Consider the following 17,493-nt stretch of genomic DNA (forward strand, 5'->3'; position numbering starts at 1 on the left):
CTCCTAGGGTCCCCAGATCACGTTTTGAGAACCAGAGACTTAGAAGATGACTTACAAGTGTTTCAAAGTCAAGTTTTATAAGGCATTTTTCCAAATTATACAACATGAACCATGTGATTTAAGAACTTGATACTTCCAACAACTTAAACATCTTTTGTGGAAAACTGTATTTCAATAAATTTTTGTTGTCATTGTCTGGTGTTTTAATTAATGTCAAGCTTCATTACCTTACATCACATCAGAAAATTCATGAGGTTGGCCCAGTTTAGGTGGTAGAATTGCCCCAATTCACACAGCCAGTTAGAAACTGAGCTGGATCAAAGTCCACAAAACTTAGCAGTGTCACAATGAAAATATTTTCATTTCCAAAACCTTAGATGACAGCCCATTTCCTTCAAGCAGTATTCAACATGACTACGTTTAGTTTAAGGAATAATTTGGCTCTCCTGTGGGATTTACTACAAAAGAATTTTCTATAGCTCTAATACAAATGTTCCTGTTTTCTCTTTCTCTTTTGAAACTGTGATTTCTAATTATAGAATTTAACATCTATGAAGAACTAAGAGGCAATCCAGTTCAATAATCTAATTTTACGAGTGATGAAGATGAAAATCAGAAAATCAAAAGTAGATAGCTACTTGGAGGCTAAGCTGAAACCAAAATCCAGGTCCATGGCATCCTGCCTAGCCTTCTCTGCATGGACTGAGAAGGTTCTCAAAGGAAAATATCGCATCTTATCTAAGCTTTGTATTTCCCATTTACTACCCGATCCAAATTGGAGATGTGCAAAACTGTGTCCACTAATTTGGAAATATTTTACACTTTTTTCTTTCAAAACCAAGTACATCCATTTTTAAGTTATATTCTTGTAACCCACCCAGAAGTCACAAGTGACATTTTATTAGCAAGGGATAGAGAAATATGAAATAACTTGCTGAAATTCCCCTACATTGCAAAGCTAACCACAATCAGAAAATTATTATCTATTTTATCTGCCTTGGTGACATTCTTCCAAATGTAATAAACTAAGGTTCAGGGTCTTAAAATAGGCAATAAAAATGATACTTACAAAAATGACTAAGGATAGGTGGAGTGCCATTAATTAAGCAATAATCCCTCTGAAATCAGTCATTACCAGCAGTTTTTTGCTATGGGCCATTAACACTCTAACTAGCAAGTCATTAATAGTGGTAATAACCAATTCTGAGGGGATTATTGCTTGAATAAGCTATATATAATGATTTTTAAGCTTTGTAAAAAATTTCACATTTTTATGTTAATTTCTGAATGATAAGTAAGTATGGGCAGAATTAGCTGAGAATATTACTGGCTCATTTTTTAAAACATAAGTATTTATCTCTCTCTGTCTATTCCAATATATTTGTCCATCACGTCCTTCAAGTTTGAGGATGGTGCTCCTGATACTATTGTATGTCGAGGGTTTTTTATCCTCTTTTCATACAATATCCATAAAGAACGTCTGGTAGTTTGCAAATGCCTTCCCTCATTTAGAGCCCAGTACTACCACTGACTTCCTCATCTGTAAAAGTCCAAGCCCATTCAAAGTCACTTTTTGTCCAATTTCACCTAGGTCACTTTGATGGTTTGGGTTGTTTTGTTGTTTGGGGCTGTTGTTGTTGTTGTTTGCATGATTATAACACTGAGTGTCTTCTGTAATGTAGACAATCCCTGTAGTTGCTCTAGGTACAAAAGGCCACACCCAAGTTAGAAACAGACTCAATTTAGGGGAGGGGGTGGATGAGAGGGTTCCTGATTATTTAATCTACATGGTAGCCCACAAATACAGCATAGGGAATACAGTCAACAATATTGTAATAGCATCATATGATGACAGAGGGTGACTACACTTATTGTGGTGTGCGCTGAGTAATGTATAAAATTGTCAAAATCACACATACCTTAAACTAATATCACATTGTATGTCAATTATACTTCAATAATAAAAATTAAAGAAAACCACTGTAATGGTAGCCCACAGGTAAACAGCTAGCCCTGGCTCCCTCCTGTGTCCCCAGGCCACTGGAACTCCAGCAGGGATTTTGGTGGTAGCTTTTACCATAGTCACAGAGCCATTATATCTTTTTCTTATTTTCCCCTCACTCTGGATCTGGGGCTGGGGTTGGTGGATGTTGGACCTGTCTGATATATTTGGTTAACATCACAACTCGACTCTTAAATAATTTTACAAATTATAAAGCAATATTGGGTAAACATAGATTCCCTCTAAAAGAATGAGCCATATAAGGAAACATCATGGGATAGTGGGGGTGGGGGGAGAACATGAGAAGAAGAAAAACAGGATTCTTCAAAAGAATTTTTTTTAAATCTTCTTTGCTCAAAATAGTATTAAGTGTAAAATTAATGTTGTCTATAATACTCAAGGAGATACTGCCTCTATGAAATTGATAAAATAAACTAGAACAATCCAAAATTCAGACTGCCAATTTAAAGCCATGATAAAAGAAATGAAAAGCAAATTCAACCCTAGAGAAAATTAACAAATGAACTAGAAGATAATTCTTTAAAGTTTCTTAGATAAAGGGATAAAAATGTTAAAAAGATAAGACTGCATAAAAACTAGAAACTTTTGTATATAACCAAAATTCATAAATTGAATTTTTTAAAAACTGGGAAAGTATTTATCAAATAAAATCTGACAATAGGCACTTGCATTAACTTTAAGGAACTCATGGCAAACAATTAGAAAATGCTGGCTATAAATGAAATCTTGCCATTTGCAATGATATGGATGGAACTAGAGTGCATTACACTAAGCAAAATAAGTCAGAGAAAGACAAATATCATATGATTTCACTCATATGTGGAATTTAAGAAACAAAACAGATGGGGGCGCCTGGGTAGCTCAGTCAGTTGGGCATCCAACTCTTGGTTTCGGCTCAGGTCAGGGTCCTGGGGTCCTGGGATTGAGCCCAGCGTCGGGCTCTGCACTCAGCAGGGAGTCTGGTTGGGATTCTCTCCCTCTCCCTCTGTCCCTCCTGCCATCATGCTGTCTCTCTCTCTCTCTCTCTCAAATAAATAAATAATCAGAAAGAAAGAAAGAAAGAAAGAAAGAAAGAAAGAAAGAAAGAAAGAAAGAAAGAAAGGAAGGAAGAAAGAAAGAAAAGAAGCAAAACAGATGAACACAGGGGAAGGGGGGAAAGAGAGGGAGGCAAACCATAGAACTCTTAAGAGAACAAACTGAGGGTTGCTGGAGGGGAAGAGGGAGGGATGGGCTAAATGGGTGATGGGGATTGAGGTAGGCACCTGTGATGAGCACTAGGTGTTATACACAAGTGATAAATCACTAAATTCTGCTCCTGAAACCAATATTACTACTATATGTTAACTAACTAGCATTTAAATAAAAACTTAAAAAAAAAAAAGAAAACGCTGGCTATAAGTTAGTGGACAGCAAACAATTTAGAAAAGTGACAAGCATATATAAAGAAACAATTCTCTTCATTAGTAATCAGAAATACAAACTAAATTAAAACAAATATCATTTTAGGGGCGCCTGGGTGGCGCAGTCGTTAAGAGTCTGCCTTCGGCTCAGGGCGTGATCCCAGCATTCTGGGATCGAGCCCCACATCAGGCTCATCCACTAGGAGCCTGCTTCTTCCTCTCCCACTCCCCCTGCTTGTGTTTCCTCTCTCACTGGCTGTCTCTCTCTGTCAAATAAATAAATAAAATCTTTAAAAAATATATCATTTTCACTATCAAATTAGAAAAATCTCAAAAACCTGTAATACAACTAGCAAAAATGCAGAGTCAGGAACTGTTGTGCCCTCCTGGAGAAGCGAGAGGAACCAACACACATGACCTTTACTCCAAAAGCAATTTGGCAATTTAGAAATACAGCAATATATAGTGAGATCTGAGGATCTACAATCTCTGTGAAAGAAATATATTGGACTGACACACCTGCTGAGAAATGAAGTCTACGAATCCAGGTTGGAGCATGTCATTATTCTGACCATTGAAGAATGGAAGAAGTCATGCTTTGTGACTTCCACAGCAAAACCACAGAAAGGACACAACTTCCTTGTGCTCTCTCACCCCTGAGATGCTCACCCTGGGTACCCAGCCACGATGATGAGGAAGCCAAGCAGCCACATGAAAAAGCCATGTTCCAGCTACAGCTTCAGCCAGTTTAGTCTCCCCAGTCAGCCACCAGCCTCAGCTGCCAGATATGTATCTGATGAAGCCAAGTGGAGCAGAGATTAACCTTCCCTACTGAGGTCACCCCAAATTGCACATTCAACAGCAAAATAATGCTTTCTTCTCATCCCTACAACTTTAAAATTGTGCTGATTTGTAAATCTTGATCCCAAAAAAGAAATGCTTCCAACAGGGAAGACAACAATGGTCCCAAGGAACTGGAAGTTAACATGACCACTTAGTCATTCTGGCTTCTCCATACTACTGAACCAACAGGCAACAGGGGTGGGGGAGGGGTGCCACTGTACCAGCCTGGGAAATTAATTTGTATTAATAAGGGGAAATTGGGTTACTTCTTCACCTTGTGGGTAGGACATACTATGTCAAGAACTCAGGGGATTCTCTGGGGTACCTTTTAGTGCCTCCTGAGTAATGGTTAGGATTATGGTTACTGGAAGTTTATGAACTTCCAAAGTAATATGCCAAATCTTTTGGTCCAAGACAAAGACGAAAGGGACAATCTGTCATCAATATCATACACATAGCCAGGAACACAAAGGGCCAATGCACAAGTGGGGACAACCCAGACCACCTAGGTCCTGGAAGAGTGATTTCTCAAACTCAGAAGAAGATTGCTCCCTAAAGCCCTGAGTTCCAAAAACTCCAGGTAGCCAGATTCGATGGAAGGAGGGAAAGAGACAAAGTGAGCTTGTCACCTGCCACTATACACTTCCGTATTTTATCAGTTCTATTTCCAGTGATGGAAACATTTTTATCCTCCCTAATCATAATAGCTCAATATTATTTACGAAACCATCTTACACATCGTTTTGCTCACATATAAAAACTGACTATATTTCCCCTTTCTTTATGAAGACATTCAAATATTCAGAATCTGCTTTCTAAACAGGATTTCATTACTAAAGAAAAGAAACTCATTTATGTTTCCTGCAAGTTTTAAGGATAGAAGCTGAATAGATCTTTAAATAGAAATTCTGCCTCCATTTGGATTCAGCAGGAAAAAAAGTTATTTGATTTCCCAATATGCCTGAGTGCATCATTTTCAAAAATCAATTGTAACATTACCATCTATTAAAAAACAATAATAATGAAACCTTATTTTCTGAGCTGCAAGAATTTTGAAAACTCAAAGCCATAGCTCAATACAAGATTGCTTAGAAGTTCAAAGACAATATCATATTAAAAATCAAAGCTTTCAGACATTAAGCTTTACTTAAAAGTCACCCAATATTAAACTAGAATGTTTCACTTATTTAAATTCCCTTTAATGAAGATCCTTTTACATCTTCTCATTTATATTAGTCCCTGATGATTATACCCCAAGGATATTAAAATCCCAGTCTGTCAAAATCACCAGAAAATATCTTCAAATATACACTTGGCAGTCTTTGCAATATTGAGTTGGTAATGTGAAGGATTATTTATAACTAGGATGCTGCATTTTCTACTTTGCAAATGAGCTTTAAATTAGTAGTCCATTTGCTGACTTGAATTGGGTGGTTGAATCTAAAGAAAAGTTAGAGTCATCAACCTAGAGTAACTGCTGAAGACGTTAAGAGATGGGGAGGGTCAAGCTCATGTCAGAACAGCCACAGAAGCATAAATGAGAGTTGACAAAAACACACAGTAAGTGAGACATTTGAGAGAAATGCAGGAAGGAAAGAAAATACTTGGCTGCATGTATGAATTTCCTTTGTCTGAATTTGTCTGAATTCTTTTCGTGTACCTTGATACTTGATAATTCATCTTAAGCTGCAATCCCCAAGCAAAAATTAACCAAACTATATAAATAGTATTTAAACAAAATACCACGTCACTCAGTTGTCAGTCTTTCGTCACTTCATTGTCGCCTTCTCTACCAGAGTGCTCTTCCCGTTTTTTTGCTAATTTGTCCTTTAAAGGAATTTTATACCACCTTATCTGTTTAGTTTAAAATTAATATTTTCCTAACTTTTATGGTTTCAAAAGATCTACTTTCTATTGTGTTTGAACTAATAACATTTTTAGATATAATTATTACCTCACTCAAACATACCCAACAGTTTCTAAGTATCATACTCTCGTTTTGGGGTTTTCTTTTTTTTTTTTTTTTTCATATTTTAACATCTCAGAAATTGAGATGAATCTAAGTAATACTCTGGCCAGGTGGTAGGAATGCCTGTGGGTGTCAGTTATTTGGAAGAAAATTCTAGACATAATAGCAATTAAGAAATGCTTAGGACGCCTGGGTGGCTCAGTCAGTTAGGGGTCTGCCTTCAGCTCAGGTTATGTTCCTGGAGTCCTGAGTTCAAGCCCCACATCGGACTCTCTGCTCAGTGGAGAACCTGCTTTTCTCTCTGCTTGCTGCTCCCCCTGCTTGTACTCTCCCTCCCTCTTCCTGTCAAATAAATAAGTAAAATCTTGAAAGAAAGAAAGAAAGAAAGAAAGAAAGAAAGAAAGAAAGAAAGAAAAGAAAGAAAGAAAAAAGAAATCCTATACCAATGCTTCTGATGACTCAGAGGAAAATAGAGTATAGCAGGGGCCCTGGGTGGCTCAGTCAGTTAAGCATCTGCCTTTGGCTCAGGTCATGATCCCAGAGTCCTGGGATTGAACCCCACATCCGGCTCCCCAATCAGCAGGAAGTCTGCTTCTCCCTCTAGCCTTCACCCTGATCTCGTGCTCTCTCTCTCACTCTCTCTCAAATAAAAAAAATGCAATCTTTAAAAAAAAAAATAGATTCGTGTGTTGGGAAGGGGTGTAGGACGTCAGCTGGGTGTCCTACAAGTCAACTCAATTCTGATGCTATACCCCCGGAGATAGCATCAGATCCCACACATTAAGAGCTTAGCCCTACAAGACTGTCCCTTCCCCCCACTTCAGACACCAGTTGCAGGTCCAGGTTGTCACCTGTGATTGTGACCAACTGGTTAGAGACTGGAGGTTCCAGTCACCCATTTCTTGGGTTTGATTAATTTGCTAGAGTGGCTCACAGAACTCAGAGAAACATTTCACTTACTAGATCACCAGTTTATTAGAAAATGATATAACTCAGGAACAGCCAGATGGAAGAGATACTTAAGGCAAGGTGGGGGGAAGGGCACAGAGCTTCCATGTCTTCTTCAGGGATGCCTCTTTTCCTAAACCTCTACATGTTCACCAATCCAGAAGTTCTCCCAATCCCATCCTTTTGAAGGTTTATGGGGGCTTCCTTACATAGGCACAATTGATTAAGTCATTGGCCATTGGTGACTGATTCAAACTCCAGCCCCCTCTCTCCTCCCCAGAGGTCAGGGGGTGGGACCAAAGTTCCTACCCTCTAATCACATGGTTGGATATCCTGGCAACCAGGCTCCATCCTTACATGGTCCAAAAGTCCAAAGTCACCTCATTAACATAAAAAAGTCATCTTTGTTGCTCTTACCACTTAAGAAATTTTAAGAGTTTTAGGAGTTTTGTGCCAGGAACAGTGAACTAAGACCAAATATACCAAGTATATATTTCTTATTATAAATCACAATATAACTAATTGTTCTCTTCATATTTCCATGTATCCACAAGCATAATTGATGGTAAAGATCCAAATAAGTCTAAAAGATATCTTTCAATAACAATAGAATAAAATTTGTAAATACTAAAAATCATCATAGTTTAAATTACAGAATTTTCTTGGCTTAGTTATACAAAAGTAAGTGCATCTAACCATCAATGGTATCTAAAATTTAGTAAAATAGCAAACTATGATGATTTAATGACGGATGAGGAGGGAAGAAAGAAAAGGAAAGAAAAGAAGCAAAAGAAGGAAAGAAACGAAACGAAAAGAAAAAAAGAAAAGGAAGAAAAAAAGAACTACTGAGAAATTTCATTCACAGTAATTGCCCCTGTAGGAGCCCTCCTCCTTATCCTTTTCAGTAGGCAATGTGGACCCCAGCAAACTCTCAAGGGAGAGGCCCACCCAATCCTCACTGCTCAGTTAATACCACTTGTGCCTCAGCCTCCAAGGACAAAAGCCAGGCCTGAGCACTGCTTTTATTATGCTCGTGGTAGCAGCTGCAGCCCACCTCCAGCACTCCTTGCCCACCTCATAGAGCCTTTGGCTTCCTCAGCAGCTGCCCAGAAGGGCAGGTACATAACCTGAAAGTGCATGAGGCTAAACACTCCATGGGGCAAACCTTAACCAGGGCAAGGCAAGGATAGGGTTAGGAGCTCATACATAAATTCTTTTTTCTTTCCTCTTCTTAACAGACTGTTCTAAGAAACAGTAGCTCTGTATGACCTCTCCAAAAATGCAGAAATGTCCCATGTAGCTGAGTAACCAAGTGGGTTTCTTGTAAAAGTGTGGTCAGTGAAACAATGCACCATCCTGTACTGGCCTTCTGGCCTTCGCTGCCTCACTTCCCGTTGTCCCCTCACTCTCGATGACCTGGAATTTGCCCACCCATCAAAAATAAATAAATAAATAAAAATAAAAAAGTTAATGTCTAATTTTTGTTTTAGGCTTTGTTTTCTGGAGAACTCAGACTCAGATGTTGATAAAAGTAAGCAGAAGAGCATGGAAGGAGTTCTTTTCTAGTAACTTCACTCAATGTTTCAAACTCTTTGCTGGATATCAGCCAAAAATAACACAGTGATTTATCACCCAAAATTGTTTTTAGTGATTATTGTCAGGCACTTCAAATAGGCTTTCCTCTAGTGCTTTTCAAAGCAAAGATTAGATACCAACTTACAAATAACAACTCACAAAAACTTGTGTTATCAGCCATTAGATTTTCCACTTTCTCAATACCTACTCCAATATTTCAAATTGTTCCTTTGTCTGGTGACCTAAAAGTTTAAACACCCAAGGGCAATGTTCCAAGCAATGCATCACAATAGATTTGAATGGATGAGAGATTTGACTTTCTTTTGTAAATTGGGAGGAAGAAAGTTCATGGCGCTGGTAAATCTAGGAGAAAATGGTACTAGTCTCATATCCACCTGAGGCTCAGCTAAGCAGTTGTTCCTTCTCATCCTCTCAGTTCCTCCTTGGGTGTCTCTAGCTTCATCATAGTTATACTTTGAATCCCCACTCTATGCTTATCCTTGATGGTGCTGGCCTCACTGAAGGGCTGATATGGGAAAGTCCAACACTTTCTTTTGTAGTCTAATCCCTAATTTCTTTCAACTATGCCAACATGAGTCTTCATAATAAAAGGTTTTAGGTACTGAGAACCTATGGTCAACCACAGAAATTGCAAAACAGAAGAAAAAACTTAGAACTGCACTATTACCACAATCCCAAAGAAAAAGCAAAATAAAACAAGCAAACAACCAGAACCTTCCTCAGGTGCCATAAGAACACATTCACACCTGTCTCAAGAATCAACCTCCTCTCCTGTCTGAAACAAATCTATCCTTCATTTTTCCTAATACAAATCTCCATCCATTACTGCACTTGGAAAATTCGATCTTCTACTCAGAAGGGATAGGTATGTTTTAGTATCTGTCTCCTCTTCCTGGGGGTCATTCCAAGGCAAAAATTGCCATCAACAATACCTTTCCCCAAGACTAAGGTAGTCAAATGAGAATAACATCATGAAAGCCTTCAGTTAAACAGTCCAAATTGGCTTTGTTACCTAAGTTTTGCACCATTCACAATCTCCCTGCAAATGAGATATGTTTGTATTTATCCTCATTGTTCTTATACTATTGTGGTAAGTAAGTGCTGGACCCAGCATGCCTACATACATATACACACACCTCTCCTAAAGAAAGAAATTATTTCCAGAGAAAGTACAGTCTAGATCCGTATTGAAATGGTGTATCCATTAAAATAAAGATTAGCTATATATAACTAAAGGCCCAAAGAAGTGGCTCAACAAGGTAGGAATTTATTTTCTTACCACAGGAAAGAAGTCTAGAGGTAGGCAGTCCTGAGCTGGTATGCTTAGGGCCCAGGTTCTTTCTAACTCTCCACCTCCCTAAGGTCTGCCCTTCATCCTTATGGTAACAAAATAGCTGCCTGAGCGACAGCCATCACATCCAGGCTCCTGGCCATAGGATGGTGAAAGGCCTTCCCTTTGAAAGGAGACCTCTGGGAAATCTTACATTACACCTTCACTTCCGGGTCTTTGGCCAAAATCTTCATAGCTTTCCCTGCCCATAAAAGAAATCATGTTTTACATTACCATACCAATTATTTTATCAATACCTGAGGCCTCTCATAAAAATAGTCCATAATGATGTCTTGTCAAAAGCAGAAATATTTTATCTGATGGCCATTTTAAATTACACCTAAGCTGGCAGCAGCACTGATTTTCTTCTTAATGTGGGTCCAAGTTAAATTCCAATGATGAGCATCCTTCTCTCACTAAGCTTTATAAATCTGAAAGGATTCATTATGCTCTTTTACAAAGAAAATCCTCAATGGTCAGGGGAAAGAGGAACAGAGAAGCTCATTTTGGGTTTATTCACACCTTGCCACTTTCTTAATTTTACTTATCCTTAGACGGTGCATGTCTAATGAGAAGCAGCTTTTTTTTTTTTTTTTTATGATATGGAATATACTCCCAAGGGCAAGACCCAAATAAGCAATTTTTTTTCCAAATAAGCAAATGTTAAATAGTTCCTTGGGTAAATTTCCGGCTACTAAGGATGGGAGATGAGAGAAAAGAGAAGTTTTAATAAAGCAACAGTGAGTCAATGACTTTTGCAAAAAAAGACGTTTTCCCTTAGCCATCAAACCAGAAGAATTCTACTTCTCACCAAAAGCAAAGATTATCTATATAACCCCTCCCACTGATGCATCACAGAAAATAAGATAAGAAACTCTCTTCAGGCCTAGAGAACCTACATCAGGCATTTTTCAGAAAGCTCCGTGAAGCGGTCTTTGGCATTTCAGCATTGCATAGATCCACAGAGTAGCAAAATGGAAAACTCAGAAATAATGTTAATAAATTCCCCATAGGTAAAGCATGAGTTTTAAACAAATAAATGTAGAGTTTCTGCAAATTCTGTGTCCAGCAATGAATGACATTTCGGACCAGCATGAAAGGAAGAGAAGTTAACCGGCAGATGATCAAAAACGTTGTCCAAAAAAACGAGCAACCTCAAAAAGAATTAGAACACATATATTTCTCTTAAACGAATGTAACAAAGTACCTGCCTAAGGATTTAGTGAGAAAGATTAAGATGAATTAAAACTAACAACATATCACACTGTATTTTATTTTTACTTTGTTATGTGTGAATCAATTTGGATCCAGCGGATAAATAGGATGAAAACTCTAGGACGCAGAATAGGTTGCAGTACACAGCAGTGGATCTTAATCTCTCTTCCTACAAGGCCCCAACTGCACAACCCAGAATATATCGAGTCGACACAACTCCCAGAGCACCCATGCAACTCCATCCTCTCTCCCACTCAAGAAAACATGTTAGAATGAAAGAAAGTATAAATGATGGTTAATTATAGATATAACGTTGACAGTGTCTTAATCCACGAAAGTAAAACATTCACGAGCGTTAGTTCCTTCTTATTAAGAAGACATTACTTGCAACCCACTGCACCCATACATAGGAGTATTTCACACTCCTATGACAAGGAGACCCAGTACCTGAAGAAGACTCAACTCATCAACATTCATCAGCTCACAAAGGACAAAAGCCCACATCAGATGTGGGGGGGGAAGGGAATTTGTTTAAAGTATGCGGGGAATCTCCTATGAATGCAGGAAGGACAGGGTAAAGCTGGGCCCCAGAGACAAGTTCAATGCTGCCTAGACTCTCCTTGTCTTTGTCCTTCACAGCTGCTTCCCCCTTCCTGGAAGCCAGCTTGCTCCACACTGTAGAGAAGGTGGCCACTGAGCTCCTGCAGCTCTCACAGACAGAGGGGGTCTCTGTCCTCCATAACCATGTGAAAATCTGTGCAAGGACAGGGACTGGCAGCACTTCTGTCGGGTGCCCATCCCCAGGTCAATCGGCAAGGCCCACAGGGCCTGGGTCCCAGGATATAGACACTCTTACCAACCAGAGCCAATCCAGAGAGGGGGAAATTGTTGGTATCTGTTACAAAGATACATTTTGTCTAGTAGTGGCATAGTTCTATTCTGATTATGACATTCACCGAATGCAGGGGGTAAAGCTAACAGAGTAAGTCACAAAAGAAGCCAAAATCAGGACCTAGGAAGTGAAGACCAATAAGTGGTTTTCTCAGTTAAAATAGCCAGACGTTAGGCTTAAATCAGAGTTGGATTGAATATCACAGCAGTCTGAGAGTGAGTGAAAGGAAGCTGTTTGTGACAGTCTGATGGCTCCCCATGATAAGGCACTGATCCCCATCTTTAATAATAACCAATAATAAGCACACTGCACGACTCTCTTCTACTTCTAATATTATGGGTAAAATTGTGCAGGCCGAATCAAATGCAATTACTGCTTAAGGCAGAATGGATGAAAACCCACAGCTCCTACACATTAAAAAGATTCAGTGGGTAAAAGACCTAAAGAAGAAAGATGTAATAATGTTTTTTATGATTATTACTTCCATTGTTATTATTTTGGTTTGGGTTATTATAATTATTATGATAATTACTTTTTTATTGATACTTCTCGTTACGTTTATCTTAAGACGGAAACAATTACTGCCCAGCTCTCCTTGTAAAAGTGCCAAGGGAGTAGTTGGAAGTAATGATGAAAAAGTCTTTTTCTTTTATATTAGTCCTGCTATAAAAGGGGTGGTTACTCTTTCTACAAAGGTAGCTTATGTCGCATAAAATAAAGTCGTATATTTTTTCCAAAGCTGTTCACTCAAATCTAGAAGTAACTTCTTCTTCCTTATGAAATGGCATACTTGAGTGATTATCCATCAAATCTTCTGAACTTCCCTTCCTCATGTAATATGCACAGTTAATAAAGAGGCATGGCCCCCATTTCTGTGCCCAGGTCTCATTTTCCCCCACGTTCCAGTGCTCTGTTGACTCCGTTGATTAAAGAGCTCACATAGCAGGATTTCTTGAGATTGGTGTTTTTCAGGAGAAGAACAGGAATTAATTGATCTTTTGTCCCTGAATAATACTTTATGATGGAAATTTAATAGGAACTGGTAGATTTCAATATCACCAGGAAGCCATACAGAACTTGACATTTCAATTTGTTTCTGAATCATTCATATAGGAGAAAAGCCAGGAATATACATACGTTAATAAGCTTTCTGACAGAGCAATGAGGAGGAAAGAAGGAAAGAAAGAACTACATGGATCATTCATCCATAGGAGACTCAGCAAGAAATGAGTTTGAGCTGTATATAGAGATTTCTTTTCAGTCATGTTTACGAGCTGGGAATAAATAAATGTATTACTCTGGGGGATTGTATCACTGAGAACCTAAACTTCAGGTAATGCAGATTTTAGGGGACTTGGGAAAGTTCCTTGATCCCTACCTCCTCCCCAGCTAGGGTAGTCCCAGCCACTGTACTGGGGTCATGAGGGACAGCAATGAAGCTAGTCCTGGTGCCCAGGTGAGTCCTCCCTGCATCCTCCTCATTAACTCCAGTCCACTTTCCATAGCACTTTTATTCTCCTTAGGTCTCAAAGCAATCTCCATGCCCAGCTCCTCTGGTCACAGCAAGAAGCAACCTAAATAACCCTGTCTCTTCAAGGCGATAGGGACTGAATGTCTTGCCTCTGGAGTATTTGCACTCTAAATGGGGAGGACCGTGCTTAATTATCAAGAATGACTTAGTTACAGATTTTCGTGCATCATACAGCCTGATACCTTACAGGTCCCACCACAGAGGACACTGCCTCCCACAAACCAATGTGCCATAGGGTGTACTCTTTAGAAAAATGTAGCCTCTGGGGCGCCTGGGTGGCACAGTCCTTAAGCGTCTGCCTTCAGCTCAGGGCGTGATCCCAGTGTTCTGGGATCGAGCCCCACATCAGGCTCCTCCGCTAGGAGCCTGCTTCTTCCTCTCCCACTCCACCTGCTTCTGTTCCCTCTCTGCTGGCTGTCTCTGTCAAATAAATAAAATCTTCTAAAAAAATGTAGCTTCTAATCTGAATAAAGAAAGAGATTTTTCCTAACTTACTTTTCAGAGCACCCAGATGAACCCTCCTTAACTAACCTTGATAATTGACATTTTAGAAAAAAATTTGCTTCAAGGTTGTTAGAGAGTGACAGTTAAGAAAGTTCACTTAAGTATTTTGTTTATTAAATAATTTAATGTGAACACCACTTAAAAAAATTCTCTTGCATAGAGGTTTGCCAAGCATAAACGCAACACCCACACTTGTTAAACCCAAAAAGATAAAAAATGGACAATTAGACCACATCCATTTAAAATGTCTCCATCACAGAAACTAATAAAGCATTAGATGCCATCTCTGGTCTAATGAGGTCTTTATACCTGGGACAGCCTATGTGGATTGTATTTAATCATTATATACCACAAGCTCCACTCACTACCGAACAGATGAGCCCTCTGCAACCTTCATGGTTTCCCCACATTTATTCAACTGTGGATTCATTTGTCCGTCAGAGTACTGTATATTGAGTGAGTCTGTATCTCAAGTATCTTTACTGTCAGTTTTGCCTTTTTGTTGGAAGTAATATTAGCCAACTTAATCCAAGTTAAAATACAGGCTAACTTTTATTAAGAACTTACTATGGATCTAGACAGTATTATGCTAAGTGAAATAAGTCAGACAGAGAAAGACAAACATCACATTTCACTTACGTATGGAATACAAACAAACAAAGAGACTCTTAAATACAGAGAACAAACTGGTGGTTGCCAGAGGGGAGGTGGGTAGGGGATGGGTGAAATAGGTGAAGGAGATTAAGAGGTACAAATTTCTAATTATAAAGTAAATAAGCCATGGAGGTGAAAAGTACAGCATAGGGAATATAGTCAATAATATAATAATGTGGTATGGTGATAGATGGTGACTACACGTAACTTGGTAAGCACGGAACAATGCATAGAATTGTTGAATCACTATGTTGTACGCCAGAAAACTAATATAACACTGTATGTCAACTCGACTTCAATAATATATATTTTTAAAAACTTACTATGTACTAAACACAATTCTTAAGACTACTAACTCATTCAATCTTTCCCAACAACCCTTGAGGTATATGCTATTATTATCTCCAGCATATAAGTGAGTGAATAGAAGCATAGAGAGACTAGACGACTCACCCAGAATTATGTAGAGAATGAGTGGTGGGTCTCAGGTTAATTTTCTTTTCCTGAGCTATCAACATCGTTATTTTAATCCTCATATTATTTCCAGACCATTGCAGGTCATGACTATCATCAGAGCAAGTGGTCTGGTCCACCTTCAGATTAGAGCCAGAATCTGACCCCCACCTTTTTTTTTTTTTTACCACCTTCATTGATAGTACCTTAGCCCATTTTGTCTCACCTGGATTATTAGCATAGCCTCCAAACTTGTCTCCCTGCTTTCATACTTGTCCCTATATAGTCTGTTTCCCACACAGCAGCTGTAGCAATGTTTTTCAAATATGTCACACTTCACAAAAGAATATATCCAAATGACCAATATAAATATGAAGAAGGGGTGTTCAATATCATCACTTATCAGCGGATTGCAAAATTAAACCACCATGCAATGTCACTGAACAACCACCACAATATCTAAAATGAAACAGCAGACAAAACCAGGTGTTGACAAGCATGTAGGGCAGTTCGAAACTGTCACCAACTGGTGGGTACAATTGTATCAAGAAACTATTTGGCAGTATCTGCTCAAGATGAACATACCCTGTGACCCAACCATCCTACTCCTGGGCATATATCTAACCAATATGTATACATACATTCATGTAAAAGCTTACACAAGAATATTCACAGCAGCATTATTTATAACAGCAACACCCAGACAAATTCTTAAGTTCACCTACAATAGAATAAACAAGTCCCATGAAATTGGATTGTGCAAAGTAGTCACAAAAATAAACAAGAATTTTAAAAATTGTAACAATGCTGAATGAAAAGACTCAGACAAAATTGGACATGTTATTTGAATCCAGAACTGTTTTTTTGTTAGAAGTCAGAGTAAGGTTACCCCTGTGGAGTAGGAAAGGGTAGTTACTGGAAAAGAAGTTGTAGGAGAAGTTTCTTGGGTGCTGAGTCCTGTGAATGGTGTTTAACCCTATAGATATCCATTTTCTTTTTTTTTTTTAAGATTTTATTTATTTATTCAACAGAGATAGAGACAGCCAGCGAGAGAGGGAACACAAGCAGGGGGAGTGGGAGAGGAAGAAGCAGGCTCATAGCGGAGGAGCCTGATGTGGGGCTCGATCCCAGATCGCCGGGATCACGCCCTGAGCCGAAAGCAGACAATTAACCGCTGTGCCACCCAGGCGCCCCTAGATATCCATTTTCAACTTGTTATTTTCTTATGTTTTTGAAGTGTATCCACTTTCACATACTTACAGTTCAACCATCTTTACCTGCTATATGATATTCCATTACATGATTAAACCATGGCATATGTATCCATTGCCCATTAATGGAAATTTATGATTTTCCAGTATAATCTCCTTGTGCTCTAAAATATTTTTTTTAGCAATTGCCATGAGCACTTGCATCAGGTTTGTTTTAAGTCATCTCTGTTCGCCCATTGTACTTCCTTGCTACCCTTCACACCACCACCAGAATGGCTTTTCTGCACATAGATCACACCCAGTCACTACTTAAAGCACTTTATCATTTATAAAAATGCAACCTACACTCTCTGCTTCACATGTAAATCCTTTCAGGGTTTGGCCTTTGCCCGATCTTATTTCCTGCACATGCTGCTCACTTCCTATGCTCCCCACGTGTCAGCCATGACAAACTACCGAGGATTCCTAAAGACACCATGCTCTTGTCCAGTCCTCACCTTTGAGTTCTATGCCTTCTATTTCTTAGAAAGTCCTCCTCTTTTCCTTCCTTCCTTCCTTCCTTCCATTCCCCTCTGGACTGGAAGCCTCCTCCATACTGTCTGAACAGAAGTAAATTCTTTCTCTTCTCTGCTCCCATAAGACATTGTGCACAACTCTATTAAAATGCTTCCTCAATGCATTACCATTTTTTTTCAGGTACGTCCCCCCACCGTTCTAAATACTCCTGGGAAGGAAGGATTATATTCTAGTCGTCTTCATATCCCTGGTACCTGGTGTACTGGAACAGAGTAGGAGTTTAATAGGTGTTGATTGAAAGACTGAACTGATGGATGGAACTTATTCTATGGCAGTTGAGAACACCTGAATATTGGTGATAAAGAGAGATGAAGAAAATCTGGTGTCTGTGCTTGAAATTGCTTAATA

The 17,493-nt window shown here is 38.9% G+C and overlaps 1 long non-coding RNA gene across 1 annotated transcript in view; it reads right to left on the reverse strand.

The window, feature by feature from the left end:
• The window catches only part of LOC103675396, a 163,811-nt gene that overhangs the window by 126,390 nt on the left and 19,928 nt on the right, over window positions 1-17,493 (reverse strand). The window lies entirely within an intron of this gene.

The sequence above is a fragment of the Ursus maritimus genome, unplaced genomic scaffold (assembly GCF_017311325.1).
Source record: "Ursus maritimus isolate PB19 unplaced genomic scaffold, ASM1731132v1 scaffold_26, whole genome shotgun sequence".
NCBI classification, from domain to species: Eukaryota; Metazoa; Chordata; class Mammalia; order Carnivora; family Ursidae; genus Ursus; species Ursus maritimus.